This window comes from Lepisma saccharinum, chromosome 1 (genome assembly GCF_977018435.1).
Source record: "Lepisma saccharinum chromosome 1, izLepSacc3.1, whole genome shotgun sequence".
Lineage (NCBI taxonomy): Eukaryota > Metazoa > Arthropoda > Insecta > Zygentoma > Lepismatidae > Lepisma > Lepisma saccharinum.
In genome coordinates, this window is record NC_139229.1 from 5074935 (window position 1) to 5099655 (window position 24721).

At 36.4% G+C, this 24721-nt stretch overlaps 1 protein-coding gene across 3 annotated transcripts in view; it reads left to right on the top strand.

Annotated features, from left to right (window-relative positions):
- The first annotated feature begins 4579 nt into the window (after positions 1 to 4579).
- The window catches only part of LOC145992351 (uncharacterized), a 230584-nt gene continuing 210442 nt past the window's right edge, over positions 4580 to 24721 (top strand). For all 3 annotated transcript variants that reach the window (XM_083128731.1, XM_083128735.1, XM_083128740.1), the window contains exon 1: positions 4580 to 4921. The gene's annotated coding sequence lies outside the window, so the exon portion shown is untranslated. The remainder of the gene's footprint in view (positions 4922 to 24721) is intronic.

Here is a 24721-nt window from a genome sequence, read left to right on the forward strand (position 1 = left end):
TTGGTGTGGATGGCAACTGTGAAATCAGAGTTTTGGGTGGAGGAACGGTGATTATTTATCCTTAGATTCAAGGGGGTGGAGGTTTCACCTAAATAGAAGTTGCAGCTTATTTGGCAGATGAGGGTGTAAATTAGGTTGGATGAGTGGCAGGTGCCCTTAGGGTGAAGGGTGAACTCACCTGCCGCTGTGGGGATCAGGAGGGTGGGGGAGGTCTTGCATCTGGGTTTGTTGCGCCTGTGAGCTGGGGGAAGGGGTGGGAGTGTTTCGGACCAAGATGTTTTGGAGGTTAGTAGGGCGACGGAAGATGACCCTAGGTTTATCCCGAAAGATGTCTCTGGTATCAGGATCACTGTGCAGGATGGGGAGGAGGGAGTGAAGGGTATGTCTGATTTTCGTAATGTGAGGGTGGTATTGGGTGATCAGAGTTGGAGGGTTGGTTTTGGGTTGTTTGGTGCAGTTGTGGGAGTTGGCTCTAGTGATTTGTTTGTTGATGAGGGTGGAGGGGTAGCCACGGTTGGTTAGGGCTTGGTGCAGGTGTAGGTTGTAGTTTTGGCAGATTGAGGGGGATGAGTTGAGGTGCTGGCCTCTGAGGGCAAGGTAAAATGGGATGGCTTTTTTGGTGTGGTAGGGGTGCGAGCTGGAGTAGTGGAGGTGGTTGGTTGGTTTGATGTGTATGGATGTTTCCAAGTGGTCTCCCGCAATGTGGATGTCCACATCTAGGAAGGCACTTGGTCTTTGGAGTGGAACCAGGTGAATTTGAGGGTAGTGAACTCGTTTAGTTGGTTTAGGAATGTAGTGAGGGGGGGGGGGTCTCCATGTGTCCAGAGGAGAAAAATGTCATCAATGAATCTTAGCCAGAGGAGTGGTTTCAGTTGCTGGGAGTCAAGGAATTCCTGTTCCAGCCTGCCCATGAACAGGTTGGCATAAGAGGGGGCCATGTAGGTACCCATGACTGTGCCACGTATCTGCAGGTAATGTTGGTCACCGAAGGAGAAGTTGTTGCAGATAAGTACAAGGTTGGCTAGTTTGTATCAGGAAGTGAGTGCTGGGATTGTGGGGTTTGGGTCGGCTGTTAAGGAATGATTCCGTGGCACGGAGGGATGTGACATCAACTGTTGTGAGGATGGTGTTGGGTGGTAGGGATGGTAAGTTTTGGATGATGTTAAGGAAGTAATTGGTGTCACGGAGGTAGGAGGGCAGGGCTGGGATGAGGGGTTGGAGGTGAGAGTCTAGAAAGGCTGAAATGCATTCAGTGGGTGAATTGTAGCTGGACAGAATTGGTCTCCCAGGGTTGTTCGGTTTGTGAATTTTCGGGAGGAGGTAGAAAGTGGGGGTGCGGGGGTTGTCAGGTATGAGTGAGGAGATGGTGGAATTGGATAGGCCTTCAGGGGGTCCTCGGGAGAGGACAAAATCCCGAATTTTGTCAAGGTGTGCGGTAGATGAATCAACCGTGGTGGGCTTGTAGGTCGATGAATCAGAGAGTTGACGGGAGGCTTCCACCACGTAGTCAGAGGAGTTCATGACTACTGTGGTGGACCCTTTATCTGCGGGGAGGATTTTGATGTCTGGATTGTTGCAGAGGGACCGGAGGGCTTGGTGCTGGGCTGGGGTTACATTGTGGTGGGAAGAGGAGTTTGTTTTTATAAATATAAAAATGTTGTTCATTGCGTATTGTAGTACAAAGTCTGTAGCAAACTGTGTCTAAATATGGTACCCTGAAACTTCCTCAAATCACAGAAATAATCAATTACAAAGAACTATGTGCTTCTCGCATGTTTTTCTAAGTCCAGTGCATCACCCAGCTTTTTTATTTAATTTTGCATTGTTAATTTGAGAAAGGATTATATTTCCTGGCATATGGTAAGCAACCACCCAGTATTAAAACCATGAATATGAAAGATCAGTGCAATATCAATTAACCAGCATACCAGACTCATTTACCATGTGCGAATGTCCCGTGCATCACGTAGAGAATAATAATAAAATATGCAACTATGAACAAAGATACACTGGAACCTCGAATTTACGTTTTTCAGGGGACCAAGCTGAAAAAACTTAAAATGCGGGGAAAATGTAAAATTGGGGTCCCACTGCATTCACTAAAAATCAATCTCCCTCACTCTCACTGCGTGCACTCACACTCACAAATCTTCTGGAGAGTAAGGTTACCCTCTGGATGGTGAACACCTCTGGGATGCATCTGGGTATTCCAGGAAAAATAACATAAAATTTAATATACATTCTGCCCATCTGCCATGATGCCTGTAGCTTATGGCAACAGTATGTCTGTTCTGAGTGCAACAAGTGAACCTGTAGCTGATGAAGAGATGGCACCCTCGTTAGCCAAATGTCCCCTCTGATAAAGATTTCCTTTGTTAATTGTAGGTTGTATCTCATCTCGCTCATGCATGGACTGCCCTAACCCTCACAAATCTTCCAGAGGGTGAGGGTGAGATTTGCCCTCATGAGAATCATACTCTGGATGGTGAGATCCATTCTTTCTTTTCTTGGATTTGTAGTGTTGGATTTCATTGATTTTATTCAATAATTAAAGCTCAAATTACAGGCTTTCTTTTTTTCGTATACATTCACAATATAATACCGGTAGTACATATTTCACACTTTGTGTCAATAACATGATCACATCAAAATCAAAGAACTAGACACGTACCTTATGAGTAGAGGCATGCATATTTTGTTTTTGTCGGAAACACGAAATGTGAAATAACACATTGTAATATTCATTTTTCATGTTTTTTAAAGATGTGAGGTGCATTTTCCTATCATATTTTGTCATGAAATGATGCGAAATACACTCTTAAACACAAAATTTTTAATTTATTTACTGACGCAACACTTTCTGAAGTCTGAATTATCCCGTGAGTTATGAAAATCCAGAAAAGTTGATTAATTCTGCTGTAAATATTTGAGAAGCAAAAATGGACTGGTTTACACAGGAATGAATTTCATTATCTGATAATACATAAATGTACTATTAGAAGGGAAAAGTTAATTTTCTGTAATAAGTGTAGTTTTGAAATCAAATTTAGGATTTTATTCACCATTTTAACACCAAAATGCTATTTTTTATACCACTTTTGATCCCGAAATGTGCCCCGTTTTTGTACCAAAATCTTCATATTTTATTTACTATAAATATGTGGCTGCTTTTATGAGTTTTTCTGTTAAATTTTCTCAGGAGCAGGCTAAGAAGACATGGAATTACATTACTAAAAACGTATTGCATGTTGAAAAGATAGGCATAGTGGGCAGCCATGGCACGGACATTTCCATCCTTCTCTCACCTTGATTTTACATAATTTAACTACACCTATCTTGTAACCATGTACTAGATTTTGGGGATATAACTCCATGTCTTATTCTTTCTGCACCTGAGGAAGCCAACAGGTGGTTGGTGACAGTTTGAGAAAAACTCATAAAGTAGGTGTCCAATTCTTCAATTTTGATGCGAGACTTCATAATGTACCAGCTTCCACCAGGTATCGAATGTGTGTTATTTTTCATTGCTAACCGCTTTAGACATTATTGTTTTTACTGCAGGCATGCAAAATGACATTACATTAGAGGGTGGAAGGTACAGACCCTTAAAACATTACTGTATTTTCATGCATCTAACAATATGGAATATGAATTTTTAAATGACACAAAATTCTGCCAATGTTCAATTTTTATTTAAAAAAGAAAATGCATATGAATATTTGATGACTCAATAGTGCCAATGTGTAGTTGATCTACATCATCACTATTTATTGTGAATAGCAGATGTGTATAAAAATATGAATATCTGCGAAGTGTGCACAATGCAGTCATTAACGAGTTGTACCATATTATAAAAGAATTTACACCAACTGAACTGAAAAGATAAAACTACTTCCATCAAAAACAGGAAAAGTTGGCAAAATGACCCCCCCCCCAAAACATGCTGCAGTGCATACAATTTCGCGCTCTTTTTAATTTGGTTATATAATTACCGTAACAAATATATAATGGGTACTAGGCAGGGGTTTTAACATTTCTTTCAAATACTGCCTTCAAAGAAATATATTTGATTGCTTGAATTACGCGTTTCTCAGTGAGAAAATCGCGATTATGAGAAATCTTTCTCAGCCGAGGACAACAAAAACATATCACATTGTATACCGGAAATACAACTTGTCATTCGAATGGCATCTAAAAATCCCTCATGTAACACAAGTCGAAATAACTTGTCTGTATTATATTTTTCTCTACATGCGTTACAGCAGTAATCATTATTCTGTACGCTCTGTTGCAGACGAAACATTTGCTTTCACAGAGCAGTGGTTTCTTATTCTTGCATATTTAAATATACAACGTTACAACTTTATAATTGGATAATTCTTGAAGCTATTGCTTTTAAATGCCATTCTTAACAGCATGACATTGACTGGTTAAACTTTAATTTCCTGCGAAAGCAATTACTTGGCAATGTAAGTCGCTGCATATTATTTTTTTGTTATCAAACGTAAAGGTTCATGGGAGTTTCGTATGAAGTCCCTGGTGTCGAGTGTTAACGCGAAGCATTCTGGGATGGGAAGGAACCATATTTTTCCGACATCACATATGCGTAAATATAGTGGAGGGAAAGGTATGGTGGAATTCTCTTGCGTGTGATTCTATTATTATCATCATATCGAATCGAAGGGAATTGTTTACTATTCCGATGGATAAAGTGCTCGGTTTACTAGTGTTACGCGGAAAGGAATACGGTGAAAAATATAAGTTAAAGCGCGCAGGTGTTGAGTATTCGGAACTGCAGTGTTGATGACATTGACACCAGAGAGCAGTGGATTTGGAAATACCTGTGAACCCTTTTACATTGTAATGTTATTATTTGGATACGTTTTCAAGGTGCATTTGCCATTTTTAATGCGACATGCAGGTAAGTTCAATATTGATTTTTAAGTAATTTTCTTTAGTACGTATCGTATGTATATGTAAAAGCAATAAATACATGTATGGTGTACAAGAAAAATAGAAACATATTATGAACTAGATGCACAGGGTAATGGAATACTGAGAAACTCCTGTGTTCGTGATTTTCGGAGAAAATATTATTTAAACTTTTCAGAAATTGCTTTCCTCATTTGAAAAGTATGGTACGTACATTATTGCTTCTGTTGTTGCTTGCATTGAATTGATCATGAGAATCGTATTTATATATTTAAAAAACATAAGTGAACAACAAATTGTGTAAGAGAATGTCAAGGCGATTTCGGGAATTAATATCCTTCAAAAGAACTCAGACTTTGCAGGTTGTAGTAAGGTGTATCTAACGATCAGTTCATGTAAACAAACCCCGTTCACTATGTAGACGAATGCACAATGTGTAGTAATGAAGGATGTCTCAGGTGTCAGCGATGTAGGTTAATGTTGGCCGTTCATATTATTATCTCCCATTATGTTTCTATATCAAATGTGACTTGATTCGCCATTGGTATTAAGTGATAGAATATCCATATGAAGTAGGTTGCCAACAATATATGAACTGCATTATAGATGTACCTGTGTGTGTGCAAATGTCACTTTGTACCAAGGATTTCAGAGTGATTCATTCCATTTAGATTAAAAGAAGTGAGAAAAATGAAATAATTGACTGCTTATGGTTTTAACATCCATTTTTTGCTGCAAACTAACTGGAAATAAGGCAAGATATATATATATATATATATATATATATATATATGATTCGGAAATACAGTCCTGTATGTTTTGATCATGCAACATGACTAAGTAATTCATGTAAGTTTCAAAATGTGTTTTTGATTACCTAAAATATCTAGCAAGACTATGCTGAACTGTTTCTTCGTATTGATAGGCCTCTAACTTGTGCAGTCAGTTCCCCAGATTTGGGATTTTCAGTTTTTAGTGGATTGACAAAATGTTGCTTGCGTATGTTTTGGACACCACACATGCTCTGCTTGTGTACATTTATATGTGTTATTTCTCACGTGCAAAAAGCATGCAATAGATGTCACTGTTCATTAGATTGGCAAGGAAATTTGGTAAATTTCTCGTATTGGACAAACGGATTTCTTCAAATTTACAGGAGAAATTACTTACCGAATGCAGTATCTTTATACTTGTCGAAGTTCGGGGAAGTGTTTTCTCGCATCGTTCATTGAATTTTGCCAGTAAATCATCTATTTTTCTGTATAAATGTGTGACTGATGCACGAAAGCTCTTGCATCTATTTACTTTCAGGTGGATGTAGCCTGTGTGTGATGACGTAACCTCAGTCAGTGTTTCCAAACACGTGTTTTTGTAACTGAAGAAGGTATGTTTCCGCAAATGGTTTGTGGGGCTGTGTTTCAATGGTTTGTGGAGCTATGTATCAATGGTTCGTGGGGCTATGTGAGAATGGTGTGTGGGGCTACGCATATTTTTTTCGAAACCAATTTTTAACTATTCTAACCTATATGTGACCCTACCTAACCTTACCGGAAATGATTCGTGGGGCTATGTAGGTATTTTTGGGTGCAGTGGGTTGGAAACACTGCATGCCGAGTACTGTAGTGAAACTGTGACCGCCATTTTACATCTTACCGAAGGCAAAAAGAAACAAAGAAAACTTATTCGATATGTCGCAAATAGAGCTTATTTTCGTGAAATAAGCGAAATGCCACCTTCAGCAATGTTTCTCAAATGCAGAATACGTAAGTACGAATATTCAAATTAAATGTAGTAGCAAATTTCAGCCTTTTGTCCGATACGAGAAATTTACCGGAAATTTATTTGGAACTTATTTTATGTAATTTACTTGGCATACGTTTGCATAAGGATATGCATCTGTGAAAAATTGTGATCAATTCTCTTACATGATTCATTCTCAAGCTCGATGCTACATTTGTAGTTTATAAAATTACACACAGTTACATGAAGTGCTGCCTTTTCTTGGCTCTTATGTTGTTTAGGCTCTGCAAGATGAGTCATATTTCACTTTAGTAACTTAGGGCTACTTCTAACTCTTAGGGCTAATTATTAATAAAAAAGAAATTAAATGATTTTAAATTGCATAAGATAATTATAATGTTTTTAAGGCAGAAAAAAGAAATGTGGCATTCAAGAACAGCGATAAAACTTAACATCAATATATTGTTAGGTTAAAGGGAGTGATTAGGATTAAGGATAATTAGATGAAATAACAAATGCAACAGAGTGGAAAACTTGAACTTTGGATGTGAGATCAAGAATAAGTTACAAGGATACATGAGCTAAGTATACTAAGGCAAATGCTAGTTTCTTACTAGTACAGTCCAGTCATTGGTCAAAGGGGGCTGCATTTGATCTCCAATTCCTGCATAGATTTAATTTTTAGTTTGTAAATGGCATAACAACATATGTGGCCCAAGTTCCTTTTGTTTTATTGCGATTTCATCATGCTACGAATGCAATTTTTACATGGTTCGATTTCGATGCACGTCTGTTAACACATACTGCGGAGTTTTAGGGATTACTTAAGGTTTTGTTCATGCTTTCATGGTTAGGTTTGGTTCCCTTAGCATTAACATAAAGACCCTAAACTAAGGTTCCGATTTACTTCTACATTCATTCCCACGCTTCTACGATATTTACTGTCGCTTGTCGACGGAGAATACCTTGTCCATGAGAAGTGCGTAAGGTAATTTTCAAGTTGTTTTTTTCAACATAAATAACTTTTTTCGAGTCTAAACCATGCTCATTATTTTAAGGAAGGTTCAAATTTTGTGTGACAATGATTTCCAAAATTCTACGATAATTAGTCTTTGTGCTGGGAGAAATCATAAAACAATCAGAACCGTTACCCCCCCCCCTTCTTTTTTGGGTACTTAGACTACCTCCAAATCCTATTCTGCCAAATACAATTCCCAGTTATGTAACCTAACCAAATGACTCATGTTTGCGAGTGGAATGTAATTTAACGTATACAAATGAGGTAGTCCATATAATACTAAAGTACCCTTTTTTGTTTAAATTTGAACAAAACAATATGAAAAAAGATAAAATCTTGTATTTTTGCAGTTTTTATAGATCAACACTTTTCCCACCTGCAACACTACCATTGCATTTCAATCACCCCTTTTCTCTGTGCATTCCATTGAATTTTCCATATAAAAGTGAATTCTCTGCCAACCACCATTGCTCTTTTGATGTGAGTGCCCTTAATAAGATGTGGGGCACACATAGTAACCACATACCTTATCAGGATAACCGAAATTTCAAGAACTAAATATGCTTTTCAATGCAGTTCTGAATTTTCACACCAAGCCCTGCACATGTTACAGTATCTGATTTTGTTGTTAATTCGTAAATTAAATAAGTGGCTTAAACAAAACTTTGACTAAATGATTTCCTCTCAAAAGTTGCACTTTCCTTGCAATTGTTGTGTGTTACACATATAATGTAAAAGTCAGTCAAAGGCAAAATTAGACACAGAAACGTGAGGGGTTTTTATTATTATAAATGGGGTGGTTATACAAGGTGTAAAAGTTGACCAGTTTCCAGTTTTTTTTTTAATGAAGAGGGTGGGCAAGCCTAATCAAGCACTTCATGTTTAAAATTAAAAGAGGGGATTTTATAATTACAATACAATACATTTATTCATCGTTAGACATTGGACAATGCAATAGATGTCATTAGTTATTGGTTACATATTTGTTATTGTATATATGTAAATATATAATTACATATATAGAGAGGGATTACATGGAACTACAATATGTTATAGATACTAATAGAGTATATGCATATATAAAGTAAGAGTACATAGACATAAGACAATTATAATATTAGTGACGATGAAATAATATAAATATGGCAGTGGCAATATACATAACAATACAATACATTCTAGAATATTAAATAATTTTCGGGGTGGATTTCGAATTCTTCTAGATTGTAATCTTTTCTTTTAACCAGAGTTGAAGTACTCTTTTAAATTTTTTAAGAGAGAGACTGTGAGCAGCTTCTGGTAACATGTAGTATAACTTAATTCCTAAATACTTTATAACTATTTTGTGTTTTACTTAATCAGATGGTGGTTATACAAGGTGTAAAAGTTGACCAGTTGCAGATTATTATTATTATTATTTAATAAATGAAGAGGGTGGGCAAGCATAATCAAACACTACATGTTTAAAATTAATAATTTATTATTATTAGTCCAACATTTTATTGGATCATTATACTTATTTGAGAGACAATAAGGTACATTTTGTGTAACTGGCAACATGCACTTGGTGATGCTCTTATAGTGGGTGGACAACGTTAAGATGGACCTAAAGGAAATTGGTAGGGATGGAAAAGAGTATATAGATCTTGCTCAAGATAGGGACAGATGGAAGGCCTGTGTTGCTGCAGCATGAACCTTCGGGTTTAAGAAGGCTAGAGAGTGAGTTAGTTATTTAGCTTATAGTGGGTGGATTTTCATGAAAGCTGAAGAACAGTCATTCCAGTGTGATTATGCTGTTAAAGCATTTTTAAGATTTACTGTTGCAGAAACTTTCTGTAGTGAAAATAAGTTGCGAGTCACTTGGTATTCATAATTTAGTTTTGTGTAAAATTATTCTCCTGATCATTAGGAAGCTTGTAGCATTGTTCCTAAATTCCACTAACCTTACTCTTGAAGTCTCTTTATCAGTCATGATCTTATCTTAATGCTTTTGCTGTGTTCAGTGTGCTACGGGTTTGATTTTTTGTAGAGGAAGAATTCAGCAGCTGCAACCTGTTACTAGTCTGGCCCCCCACACTTTACATCCGCACTCGAGGTTCGGTGCACTTCGTACTCGGCTCTGATTTGTCTAGGGGTATCTTTCTTTGTACGACAATGCACGTGGGTTGCTACAAGTCAACATAATTATATAATTAACTACAAGAGACAACGGATAACCTTTGTGAAACCTTATTGCTATAGGGGATATATTACCTTGTCCAGCATGTGTGAAATTAAAAACTGAAATTTTGGATATTTTCTATAGTTTCATTAACGTAAAATTTGAAGTATATACAAGTCGTATCCGAACGTTCATTTCTCTAATTATTTATCGGGCCAAAACTCTAATTTTGATGTTGGAATCTCTGTTGTTTGTACCTGGATGCTTTACATTTCATGAATTACATCTGGAGTACGCTTGTCACAAGGTAGACTCGCATTACCCCAAGAAAACGTCTTAACAGGCGCGAGGCCACCTGACGTGTACATTTCTCAACCTCTACGGTGACAAGGCACTAGGCTGCCCGGCGCACCGTAATTACTTCAAAATAACATCCAGTACAAACTACCTTTTTACCTGTAAACTGGATACCAAGGCACTAGCTTGCCCGGCAATCCAATCTCTTACAGCATCCGTTTCGGGAGACCTGTCCTCCGGTCTTAGCTAACCGAAGCAAAAACAGCCTCTCCCTTCCAAGTCTGTTGCCAACCGCCCTTCTTTCAAAATTTTTAATCTTTAGCAGCTAAACTGCCCACCTTTCTTTTGAACGTTCGAAACACGAAGAAGAACAGAGAGTTACATGGTATTTATACATGGAATAATACGAACCTAAAATACATAATAAATTGATTTACACTAATCAGACATATATATATATATGTTTATACACTTGATTACCCAATTAATTAACATATTAATAAATATTACAATAAGAAAAAAACCACAGTTGCCCTGACACGGGGGCAGGGTAACAAACCCTAGTTTAAAGTGTTGAACTAGTGTTTGTCAGCTACATAGGATCTCAGCCTTGGTAGAGGTGATACTCTAGACACTCATCAACAAGGGGCTACATGCAATTTTTCAAGATAAATTATAAGATTGACATATTCACATAGCTGATAAAAATACAATAGAAAGCAACAGTCCACCGTTTTCTGTAGTTTGCTTATTTATGCACAAAGAGGCTAATCGGGACTAGAACTACAGTTTGAAGTGAGATCCAAACCACTGTGCCATGTGCCTCTGCGGGGTATTGGACCTGGGACCCATTGATTACATGGTGACAACGTTATCACTACTCCATCAGGGAAGCCCTGTTTTCTGTAGTGAAACTGTTGTTCATTAACTATCCATGTGATACTCTTAACTGAATAATAATAATAATTGAAAGAATAAAAATTACTTATGAATGTGAACAATTTTTATTATTTGCAATAATGTATAGTGATTTGTAAAACCATAGAATAGCCATGTATGATATTTTTGAAGAAAATGTAACATTTCTTACTTTGCAAGCATAGTATTGGATAATGAATCTTATAAACAAACAACCATCAATCATGAAAATTGCAAATTACAATTTATTTGTAATATTATGTTATTTAATCAATGGGTTCCCAAACTTTTTTGTTTCACGGTGCCTTTGGTATTTCAAACTTTTTCCGCAGCGCCCAAGTCAGAATAGAAGCCTATCTATATCTAACACTTGCAAATATTCTCATTGTTGTAGAGAAAAAGTTCAGGTAAAAATATTTCCTTTTAAAAATAAGAACAAAATAAAATTTCTGTAAGCCTGATCCTGAATAAATGATAGCCTGATCCTCTCTCCTTCCTTCAGTTCCTGATCTGGCTTACCATCAGTATGGTATTAAAACTGTAAGGCAATCACCTTCTGAATGGACAGTCAGAAAATCAGTTACATAACACTGTAGGTGTGGATTTTCAAGATCTAGGTGGCACAATTGCAAATTCTGGCACAATACTACCTCCAAGGAATAGAGGATATGATTTCACTTCAACTTTTTCCATTTGTCCATAAAAAATAACAGCTGCTTTTGTTCCCAAAATAAAACCCCAAATTTCTGCACAAATAGTGTAGCTTGACCATACACTTGAAAGAGAAATGGAGATGTACTACAGTCCAAAATAACATGCCACTTTAAGTGATATATGTAGTGTATTCTATCACACTCGCAGTGACAGAACAAAACAATACTTAGAGAAATACTCCTTTGAGCAATTAAATAATTAATCATTAAGTCTTTCATCAGTGTTCCTATTGGAAGAACTAAATAAGACAATTAAGACTATATAGGTATTAGTGTTATATGGGACTGCAATGGTCTAGTCGATGGGGGTCTGACTGTCATATAAGGTGGGAGCTGCCGGAGCATGGTGCTAATCACATCTGCCCCTGACACACACACATGTCTGTGATCAAGAATATGTATGTGCCTATGCCATGCAAGCACAGGAAGGAAGGTAACAGTATAATTCACACCACACACTGCTTACCATGATAATGGTTAAGACATTCTGTTCTTCTGGGTACAGTGCTCGTAAGGTGGATCAACGCAGTGACATAAAGCATATGGTTGCAATCCAGTACATACTTCTAAATCTCTTTGTAACATGTTGACTGAATTAATGAGAGAATTTGACAATTGTTAAATGCTAACTACGCAGAGAGATCTGCTCAATTTGCAAGGAATTATACCATACATAATATACAGCATGCACAACAAACATGTTACATAAGCTAGCCTTTTGCAGAGTAAGTGACAGAACCAACGAGCCAAGGAAAAGCATGCTCAGTTAGATCCAAGTTTCACCTACTGCAGTACATAAATGCTTCATTTCAACAATGACCACCACAGCCAATGTTGCCACCCCCAGTCAAATTTCAGAAAGTGGAGGAAGAATGTCAAGCTCTGAAAGTAACAGAACTGAGAGGATTATTAATGAAAATTTATGAAATGTTTTACTGTAACAATACACAGTGATCGAAAAATGTTCTTCAAAGCTAGGCGCCAGGAAACCATCTACTAGCAATTGTGCATACTACTGTATGTTTCAAAAGTCGCACAATTCAAACTTTGAAAATGTATATCATGAAAATCGTAAGAGATATTTACACCGGGTTCTCTGCACTAAACTAATCCTGTAGGCTATCACTGGGATCATCAATTTATGTTGACATTTATCTAAATAAAGGCAATTACATAATTTTTGAAAAAACATTGTTCATTTGCTGAAAACAGCTGAGAACTAATTTTCAACCATAAATACCAACTCTTAAACAATTTGTGGGATCATTTGTTGGTGTTTGACTGGTTGTAAAACAGTTGCTTTGTGAGATACAGCAGAAGCAGGTCATTTTTATTGGAAAATCTACTGCACATGTGTGTAAGAATGAGTAGTAAAATACTCTTCAGCAATGCACAGGCACTGCTCCAATGAGGACGCCATACTGAATCAATTAAAACAAACAGGCACAGTAGCGGCAAAAGTGAGCGAAGAGAATTCATGTAACCAGGGGCAGCCTAGGATTCTCTCAAGAGTCCAATTTCAGCACAAAATCTTGATTTATGATTTTTCATGTAAATGTATAGCCAATACTTAGACACATGTTTGCGACTGTTGGAAATATTTCGACCTGCTAGTGTTGCCATATACGAAGATATGTCTCAAAAATGGCACTTTTCGCTCAACCCATAATAATCGCCAGTCAAAAATGACAGACTGACATGGCATCAGTCATCAAATGTCTAATTATGACCCTTCGATAATTTCTTACATATTTTTCTTACTCAGAAGTTCATTTCTGGAAAAATTTGAATGGTGCTTTCCGTCAGTTATTAATTTATATAATTTTCTGTATGGAGTGAACTGATAATTGTAAGCATTGAAATATATCTCAATAGATGAGGCGTTTTAATGCAGAAAACCCGGGATTTTCATGATATAGCCTACCACATTTCCAAAGTTTGGGTTGTGCGACTTTTGAAACACACTGTATAAGATGCTGAGCATCACGGTATTCAAAACATCGCTAAAGTATTTGAGAAAGCAGGAAATAGGGTGTTGGGGGACAAAGAGTAAGACATTATTACTGACACACTGGAATGTTCACAACGTTGATTTAAGAAAATATATCATGTGCTAACTTACACTGTACTGCAATTTGAACTTAGAATCATCAAAATTTTGTACATATTACAGCATAAGATCACAGTTGCCAGGCTGAAATTTTTAGTTGCCACGGCGACCTGGCGACCGGGATTTTTCGAGCCCTGATAATACAGTATATATAATATAATATTTCATTCATAATTCCTGTTGCTATTACTCTACATAATTGCAACAAATAGATAAAAAATCGCACTGGTCATTTGTTCTATAATTTTAATGGGGATTCCTTTATTGACCTCCATGCTCTAGTGGTTACTGTTGCCAATCTGTATTAGAAAAATTGTGTTAAATTGCAAAGTTGGGATACAAATGGAGACATATGAGCATTGTGCGGTTCTACTGTCGAAATAAATTTACAACAGTCACTGCATAGAACAACTATCCAGACAAAAAGGCTTGGTTATGTGAAGATATTCAATATAAAGAGAATATATATCAGTTACCACTCGGTTTATTCTTGAATGGTATGATAGTACAGAATGAAGTAATAGTTAAACTGATCATTTCTGCTCATCATATTAACTCGTTCTTAATGTTTAATGTAATTTATATAATAATGCACAGACTGGTTTTATTTACACAGCAGACACAACTATGTCAAACTTTTACAAACAACTTTTCCACATAGGATACCTGTTTTAACAGAGCAAAGAAGTTCATATCCCCTTGTTACCTGTGTGAGCAACCACATTGATAGAGATTGAATAACAAAGCACAGTTGACACAACACACTGGAAATGTAATAACGTTCACACAATATTGTATGAGTACAAATAAAGTCTATTCGGGTCATTCTGCAATATGCTGCTTAACATGATCATGGATGAAGGATTCTCCCAATAAGTGGAAATTTAATTTCATCCCTTGATTAAATTGAATGGCTTGATGACAGCGAAATTCATTGGAAAATGTAAACTTTATAGTGCGAGGACCAAGGAGTTGTTCGAGGATGAATTTATGTTCGTAATCAGGGAGATCAAGGAGGAAATGTGAGGAGACGGACAAACTGATTTTACAAATGAATGTGAGTTGAGATCACCTTTGATTCACACTTTGAGCTGCCATTTCAGAGAATTCTCTTTACTACACTGACAGTATGATTAGACTAGCAACAAATGTATGCATGTTAGTTCCCTAAAAAGGTTTACCAACATTCAACACATTCATGATTGGGGTATGCCATAAATTTTTTACAGTGCTACCACTACAAGGGAAAAAGCAGGCACTTTCATGAACAAGACTGTAATGGGAAATAATACATGAGTGCAATTTATGAATGTTGAAATAAAAAGAGCAATCCATACAATGGATGCATTCACACTCACTAAAAATGTAAGACACTCATCTGTCTACATCACAACAAATGCTCTTCATGCTGGAACAAGAATACAGATACAGATTCAGGAGTTCAGCTGAGAATTGCTCAACAATCCACCCTACAGCCCAAACTTGGCCCAATCTGATTTTCATATGCTTATGAAGATAAAAGTGTAGCCTGGGAGCTGCATTCAAGTTTGATGACCAGCTTAAAAACTAGTGCACAGAGATAACTGCACAACCTGGCAAGTATTTTTTTTATGACAAGGTGCAAAATGCCATGCTCCATTACAAGGTGGCGACCACATGGGAAATTTACATAGGGCAGTGCTCAAAAAATCATCTTCAGACCTAGGTCCAGCTCTGAAAATCAGGCGCTGGGAAACCACCTACTACAATTGTGCATACTATAAGAAGCTGAGCCAGCCCCTGTGGCAGAGTGGTTAGCACATCACGTTACGATGCCAGGGGTCCCGGTTTCGAATCTCGGACTGGGCTTGGATGTTTGTGAGTGTTTGTTCATCATATCATCATTCATCACCATCTTCTCAAATTAGTCATAAGTGGGAAAAAAAAGTGAAGTAAAATAAAGCAAATCAATCAATCTATTAGAAGCTGAGCATCACCGTATTCAAAACATCACTAAATCATGTGAGAAAGTGGGGTATGGGGTTGGGGGACAAAGAGTAAAGCCAGTGTGTAGTTAGTTAAGTCCTCACTTCACCATCGATACTTAAGGATCGTGTGAGAGCTCTCTCTTATTCAGTTCCCGACAGAATTAGAAACAGACTCTAAATCCATCGTTAATGCCATAGAACTACCAATCAGAATTGAGGAGCACACTGGCCAGCTGAAGTAGGAAGTAGAAGAAGAAGAAAGGTAATAGATGTTAGACTGTTATTCAAGGCAGCAAAGAAGAAAAAGATTGGGGGCGAATATTTTATTTGTTGAGTGAAGAGTCTACTAATTATTATTGTTTTAAATAAATAGTTCGTATTTCTAAATTTCCTACTGTGATACTGTTATTTTACTTTCACAACCAATGCGAATACTATGTTGAAGTAAACAGTGAACACTGGTTTGTTGTAATAGACTGTGCTGTATGTACCCCGCAGTAAATTAATCTGCTAGTGTTGTAAAGATTTATAAGTTATGAATTGTAATTAGTTGTTCATGGACTTCAAAGTAAATTTCACAATAAGTATTTTAGGAGCAAAGAAGTATCAATGAAGTATAAATATAATATGGTAACTTAATGTGAACACCACAATTTTTGCACTTCGAATGTTGTGAAGTTTATGTAATTTAATTGACTAGTTCGTATTGGGGGATATACATATTTCAAAACTGTAGGAGAAGGATTTCATTAGAATATACAACTTCTATCGTAATATACGGATGCAACTTTATTTAGTGTGTCCGTAAAGTGGTATATCAACTTGAAATAACATATGTTATATATTCACTGCCAAGGGTTACATGAGCTGCATTTTTCAACAGTGCCAATGTTATTCTCGTATTCTTTTAAGAGAAAACGTTATTTTCCCAAATCTTCAGCAGTTATTACCATCTTAACTTGTGAAGTGTTATACCATGTTTGTGCAGTCACCATTTTTAAAGATGCAACTTTAAGGATCACGTGAGACCCCTTTTGCTGTATTTGCGAACTGAAGACGTAAAAAATGTTATGGTAATTTAGAGTCGGAGGTGGGTAGGGAAGAGGAGACCTACTTAACCACCGTGTGAGACTGGCTTAAAAAATTGTTATGGAATATTCACAACGTTGATAAAAAATGTTAAAAAAAAATTTGCTAACTTGCAATGTACTGCAATTTGAACTTAGAATGTTCAAAGTTTTGTACATTGAAACTTAAAAAACGGCAATGTTACAGCAAAAGATCACAGCCACCAAGCTGAATTTTTTAGTCGCCATGGCGACCGGGATTTTTCAAGCCCTGACAGGGATATACATATCATTTTTATATCTTCAAGCTTTTGTGTCATATCTTTGTTATTATTCTAAAGCCCTTGTAGTAAGTCATTTATTAGTTGATATAAAATATTGCTTCAATATCCAATTTAATGCACATACCATTTGGCAACATCTTTTGTGCTTTGTCATTACTGTTGAGCAGGCTATGATAAGAATTGCATGTGTCTATAACCAGTGCTCGAAAAATTGTCTTCAAAGCTAGGCGCCAGCTCTAAAAATCAGGTGCCAGGAAACCACCTACTAGCAATTGTGCATACTACAGTATGTTTCAAATGTCGCGCAATCCAAACTTTGAAAATCTATATGAGAAATCGTTAAGATATATTTTCACTGGGTTTTCTGCACTAAACTAATCCTGTTGGCTATCACTGGGTTGATCATTTTATGTTCGCATTTATCTAAACGAAAGCAATTACATTATTTTAAATAATATTGTTAATTTGCTGAAAACATCTGAGAACTGATTTTCAACAATAAATACCAACTCTTAAACAATTTGTGGGATCATTTGTTGGTGTTTGGTTGTAAAACAGTTGCTTTGTGAGATACAGCAGAAGCAGGACATTTTTATTGGAAAATCTCCTGCACATGTGTGTAAGAATGAGTAGTGAAATACTCTTCAACAATGCACATGCACTGCTCCAATGAATATGCCATGCTGAATCAACTAGGCACTGTAGTGGCGAAGCGTGAGCGGAGAGAATGTAACCAGGGGTAGCCTAGGATTCTCTCAAGAGTCCAATTTCTGCACAAAATGTTGATTTACGATTTTTAACGTAAATGTATATATAGTCAATACTTAGACACATCTTGCATGCAACTGTTGGCAATATTGCGACCTGCTAGTGTTGCCATATATGGAGATATGTCCAAAAAATGGCACTTTTCACTCAACCCATAAAATCGCCAGTCAAAAATTCATCAAATGTTGCACATGACCAATATTTATTTGTTCAGAGTTTCAGATAATAGTCTTATTTGGCCATTTTACACTGAAACAACATACAGTAGAATCAAAGATAACAAAAACAATAACAAGATGGGATAGATTGTCCCAAATGACAGACTGACATGGCAACTTTTCTTACTCAAAAGTTAATTTCTGGAAAAGTTTGAATGCTGCTTTCCGCCAGCTATTAATTTATATAATTTTCTGTATGGAGTGAACTGATAATTTTAAGCATTGAAAAAATTATCTATGGGTGAGGCTTTGTAATGCAGAAAACCCGGTGTAAATATCTCTTACGGTTTTCATGATATAGCTACATTTCCAACTTTTGGGTTGTGCGATTTTTGAAACACACTGTATAAGATGCTGAGCACCACGATATTCAAATCATCGCTAAATCATTTGAGAAAGCAGGAAATGGGGTATTGGGGGGGGGGGACAAAGGGTAAGAAATTGTTACAGACACTATGGAATGTTCACAACGTTGATTAAAAAAAATAATTTGCTAACTTACGCTGTACTGCAATTTGAACTTATAATCATCAAATTTCGTACATATTACAGCAAAAGATCATTTGCCAACCTGAAATTTTTAGTTGCCATGGCTACCAGGATTTTTCGAGCCCCTGTCTATACCATGTTGCCTGATGAACAAAAGTTTAAAAAAAAATGACTACTTGTTTGCATCTTATTGCTTCTTCTAACATGATACTGCAAGGCCACATGCCTCTCCTTTGTGTGAGAATTTCTTGTTAAGCACCAAATAACAGCACTCCCAGCATCAAGCCGAAAACAGACAGACTCAGTAGCTTCTGTAGCTCAGTTGGTACAGCAATCGCACAGCATGCTAGGGACCCAGGTTGAAGTCCTGGTTGAACCTGCATTTTCTCATTGCAGGCTTACATAGGCACCACAAAATGTTCCAATATTTTCACTGAAATCACACTTATTCCACATATGAACTTATTTAGTACTTTTTACATGTAAAATATTTCTGAATATGAAATATGTGTTTGTTTTTTAACTTAAGGCAAGCAACCTTACCACTCTGAAATATGTAGGAAGTCTGGCTTTGGAGTCATGGAGTCCAGTTTTTTTTTAACCCTTTCTCTACAAAGTTAGAATTCAACACCACCATCACAGACCAGTTAATAATGTAGTTTATATGCTGTCAGAACCATGCAGGAAATTACATTGAAGCCAGTGTCTAGACTCAATTCTCATGAATAAGTAAAAAAGATAAAGTTCCCCATGCATGTAGCACTGTGCCATGATGGCACATTTAGGGGATGGGGGGGGGCCCACACATTCTCGATCTCGGCCATTTTGGAGATGATGTGATCAGCACCATGCTCTGGCCACCTTTACCCCCAAGTACTCATTGATTTTAAGCTGGGTGGGCCCCAGACCTACTTTGTGCATGGACAAGGTCAAAAATATTCCGACCTCAGACCATCCACCAAGGAATGAAATCCGATTCTTCCATATGGCAGTCAGATTCCCTACTGTCTAGCCCACTGCACTCATGAATAGACAACTTCTTATTGCGAACCATCAGAGAAGTTAAGAGCAGGAAACACATACAGTTCGTCGATCCTAAGAATTTTCTATCTAACACATGAGTGTGTTGACCCTTGATCACCTGACTTTAGTCGAGATGCATACCTATTCATTTCAGTTACCACCTAGTTTGGTGGTAAAAAAATAAAAACCTATGCTGACCAAGGCAGTCTATATTTCAGTAAAAAAGAAAAAAAAACACTTAACATTATGTTTCAATCCTCTATCAGAGTCTTCCTTCCTCAGACTTAAAACCAAACTAAAATGAATCTTTCATTTTAGTAAATTGGAAACATTCTCCATATGTGGAGAATGTAGGCACACACATACACAACATGGTACACACAGCATAATTCAGTGTGAAGTTGTATACATGACCATGATAGGCATAAGGTTAATTAAATCCCCAGTTATTTTTCTAAAATGCAAATTTATTTGCAGTCTGTAATGAAATAAGTCAATACTGGCTAATTTTTTTGGTTATATTAGTCAGTTAACTTTGTAATTTGGATTCTTTGACTAGTTTCCCCCGATGCATTGGACTTTTGTCTACCTGTGTCTAACACAGCTCTAGCCATTTAAAATATAGACTTTCAAAAATCTTAATTTTTTGTAGGTGCATTTTACTTAACCAATTTTAGAATTAGAATAAACAAGTAAATATTTGTAGTTAGTTTTGAAATCCCCTCATATTAAGTTTTACGTGGAAACTAATGGTATAATGTATGTTGTTTTAGACTTGATACAAACCAAAGTTGGCATGCATTATGTTCAGGTTAAATATTGTCAGAGGAATGAAGTTTTACCGGTTCTTTTTTTTTCACCATCGTTTATCTGTCATCCATAGTAGATATCAAATTTGCCCAGTGATTCAGAATATTTCAGTGAACATCTAGGAAAGACTACGATATGGGTTTTGCACAAGATTTGGAGATTATCAGAATAGTAGAAGGTGTAAGTATTTCAACTCTTGCTTCAGTTCTTCAAAAAGCTTGAAAAAATTATTTTGTAGAAGATGAAGAGAATATTCTCGAAGATGTGATAGTAAATGTGTAACTGTGAAAAATGATGCTAATTCAAAGGAAGTTTCAGAAAGACTGATAAGTGCTAGCTTCAAAATTAAAAATATATAACATTTGTATCTGCTTGTAATATGGCTTGTATCTGCACACAAGTATTTTGATGCATGGACTTATTCTCCTGTTGAGAGGGGAGCTGAAATTCTGAAAGGAATAGCTGGTGTGACAGGTTATTTGGGTTATTAATTAATGGTTATTGAGGATTTGGTTATTGGTTTTGTCAGTCAGTCAGTTCCAAGATGGATTGATTTAAATCAGGTTGATATAAATCAAGATTTTAATGAGGCGATTTTTTTTTAAAAAAAATAATTTCTATACAGAGCATTCCGTGACATTCGTTACGAGACTGCGGCAAGTGGCCTGGCATCAGCGATTGTCTTTCCCGGTGAATGGGGTCCCCTACAGTCGCATGCTACAGTCTGTTTTTTTTCACTCCCTTTCTGTTGACATTGTAGGCTGACGCCAGTATAATCCTCCCTCGGAAGTTGTGTTGTGTCCGTGTGTTGAAGATTGTGGCTTAATATGGCTACATTACAACAAAGGGTTTATCTTGTCCTGTGTTACTTCGGAAAGAGGAATTGTGGAGAAGTGCGATGACGTTTTGCAACGAAATTTCCTGGTGTTCCCGTTCCACATAGGACCACTATATTAAACCTCGTAAAAAAGTTTAGAGTAACAGGGTCAGTTCTGAATACAAGTGGAAAGAAAAATGGGGAAATCTAAAAAATAAAGTATACAAAGACAATCTGCACACCATCTGTGAGTTAAAAGAGAGTATTGTACGAGAAATCGGGAGAATTACAGTAGACGAACTTGCACATGTAAATGCCAATTTCCTTGGGAGATGCCAGGAATGTGTTGCAGCAGAGGGACATCATTTTCAACACCTTGTGTAGTCAAGGTTAGTACACAATATGAAAACTAATTTTAATAGCCGACTCTACCGACTGTCGCACACCCTGTTCACCGGGAAAGGCAAGCTCTGACACTGGACCGCTTGCCGCCGAGTCTTGTAGCGAATGTCAGGGAATGCTCTGTATAATCATAGGCGGAGTTCTGGAAGGGCAGGGGGGGGGGCTGGCCCCCCAATTTTTTGGAATTATGTATTTTTTTCTCTAAATATGACGATAAGTTTAAATATAAATACCAAAAATATTTTAACATGACTAGCCCTGATTTTCAAAATGAGCTGCTGTTAATTGTTAAACAGGAAGTTTTAAGGGTGATTGTTGAAGAAAGTAACAATGCAGGATTTTATTACCTTTAGATTGATGAAGCTAAGTCCCATAGGGTACAACAGCTTTGCATTTGTGTACGTTACCTAGTTGGACAAGAGGTGAAGGAAAGGATACTAGCAATGGAAGATGTGAGGTCTGCACATTCTGTAGACGGCATTATTCGGCATTATTTAGAGGAACTTAATATAAATGCTCTGATAGTAGGACAGTCATATGATGGAACCAGCATGATGTCTGGAGTTAAGAATGGTTTATAATCTATCATTAGGGAAAGTAATCCTTATGCAATGCACGTTCATTGCTTGTTGCAGTATGCAACGACAATGATTTAATGTCATGCAGTGTTTGTACCAATACTTTAAGCTATCCTGACACCCATGCTTAATTCAAAGAAGTGCAAAAAGAGCTAAATATTATTAGCCTTGGACCACATGAACTCCATAGTTGAGCGACACTCGTTGGTCTTGCAGAGGTATTTCAGTTTTAAGTGTCAAGAGAAATTATCCTGCGTATGCTGCTGTACTCACTGCGACAGCGTCTGATTTAAGACATTCTAAAAACCCTGGAGCCAAAAGCCTGCTTTCAGCTATAAAATCATTGGATTTCATTGTATGTATATCAGTGTTTTCTGAAAATCTCCCCCTCATAAATGTTTTATCCCAGTCCCTTCAGAAAGCTGATACCTTAATAGCTCAAAGTTCTAGTGTAGCCAACGGAGTGATTAAGGAGGTTGAGTCCCAGCGAAATGAAAACACTTGGACAGAAAATGGAATGGAATAGAGGGTGTTGACAAAGAATTAGGTCTAAACATTTTTGAAGGTGGAGGTGAGATGAAAGAAGGTACAAATCCAAAACGGACTAGACTGATATCAAACAAATTAGATGCTTATCTGGTTTGTTCTTCAGTTGGCCAGAGAACCAGAGAAGAGACATCTGCTGAAACACTTTCTACATTTGAAAGTGAAGAAAACTGGAAGAAAAAATACAAGTGTGATTTTTTTTTTCCATTGCTGGATATTTTGATTGGCGAAATGAAAAGAAGATTTAGTGGTGAAACTTTGGAAGATTCTGAAGCCAGTGAAAGATTTATTCTTATTCGTCTGGATGAAGAAGGAGCTGCACGTTTCATTGAGATACTCCATTCCTGGTATTGACAGAACAATGTTGAAGACAGAAATGACAATTTTAAGAAATGTAATGGAAAGTTCAGGTTTGAGTTTGATAAGTGGACTTTTCAAGAATGTTGTTCCAAAGATAGTGGACACAGTGTTGAGTAAACATACAGAAACAAACAAAAAAATTTAGCGTTCTTCTGAAAATTACTCTCACCCTGCCATCAAATAGTGCCACTTGTGAGAGGACATTTTCTGTTGTGAGGCAAATCCACAACTGGTTGCGTTGCACAATCAAGGGAGATTGAACAATTTAATGATTTTATAATCTGAATCAGATGTTAAAAAAAATTATGTAGACGATTTGATAGATGTGTACAGTTTGAAGAAAGAAAAACGTAAAATGACTTTGTGTTGAGTGAACAATTACTGTTGAGGCATAAAAAGAACTTTTCAATTTAATTTTTCTAAAATTTCTGAAGCTTACTATTGTACCTTAACTGTTTTAAAGTAATACGAGTATTGTATCAATAAAAATTAATGAAATGCAAAATGCAATAATCGTACTGTTTTGCTTTTTATGAAACTGACAACCAATATACAAATTAATATTTGTTTACTTAAGCAAGGAAATTTAAGTTTTTCAAATCAAAACGGCCTAAAATTCAGTGCTTTTAAGTTTTTTTTTTTTTTTAAATTTCCAGGGAAAGGCCTTCGGGCCCCTTATAAACTAGGGGATATCCAATAACCCCAGAGTCTGCCCCCCCCCCCAAAGTAAAAGCTTAAACTCAGCCTATGTGTATAATGTACATAAGGACTTTGTAAATATCAGAATCACGTTTTGAGAAAGTACATTAATCTTGTAATCATTTAATGGTGTTTATTAGGCTCTAAAAACGAAAATGAATGCGAACAAAATAAATGTACTGATGGTGTGAAGGTCATACAAAATAAAATGTAATATGTAAACTGTAAACACACTTACATTTCTCTTGATTTAAAATTCAATCATTTTTATGGGCAAAAATAAAAAACATTTTGTGTAGAATAGTACACAAAATACTAATCTGTTAAACTGTAAATAGTGTCATTATCATTAAACTATAAATAAACATAGCAGCTGATATTTTTCAAAACTATAATTAAAAAAATGCCAAAATTCAGCTAAAAATACTATAAAAATATTTTGTTTTATTTTCACTGGAAGCAAAGTTACTGAAATTATGATAGTTTCATTAACACACTCGACAAACATTTCCATAGTAGGTTCATATATGCAGTATCAGAAACAGAAAAATATATATTTACATATATTTTTTATTTGCTTTAATCAAACTGTTCAAATATTTTACAGGGGCGTTTTCTAGAAGAAACCTTTCTATTAAAAACACATATTTATATGTAGCATGCCAAAAACTAAAGAAGCAATTGTAAGTGTGTTTTTTTAATCTCTTTAAATTTTAAAAAAACCATCAAAAATGATTTTTTCCACACCTGGTCAGTGCTGTGTCTGGACAACTTGGAGAACATGCTTAGAATGTAAGATTAAAT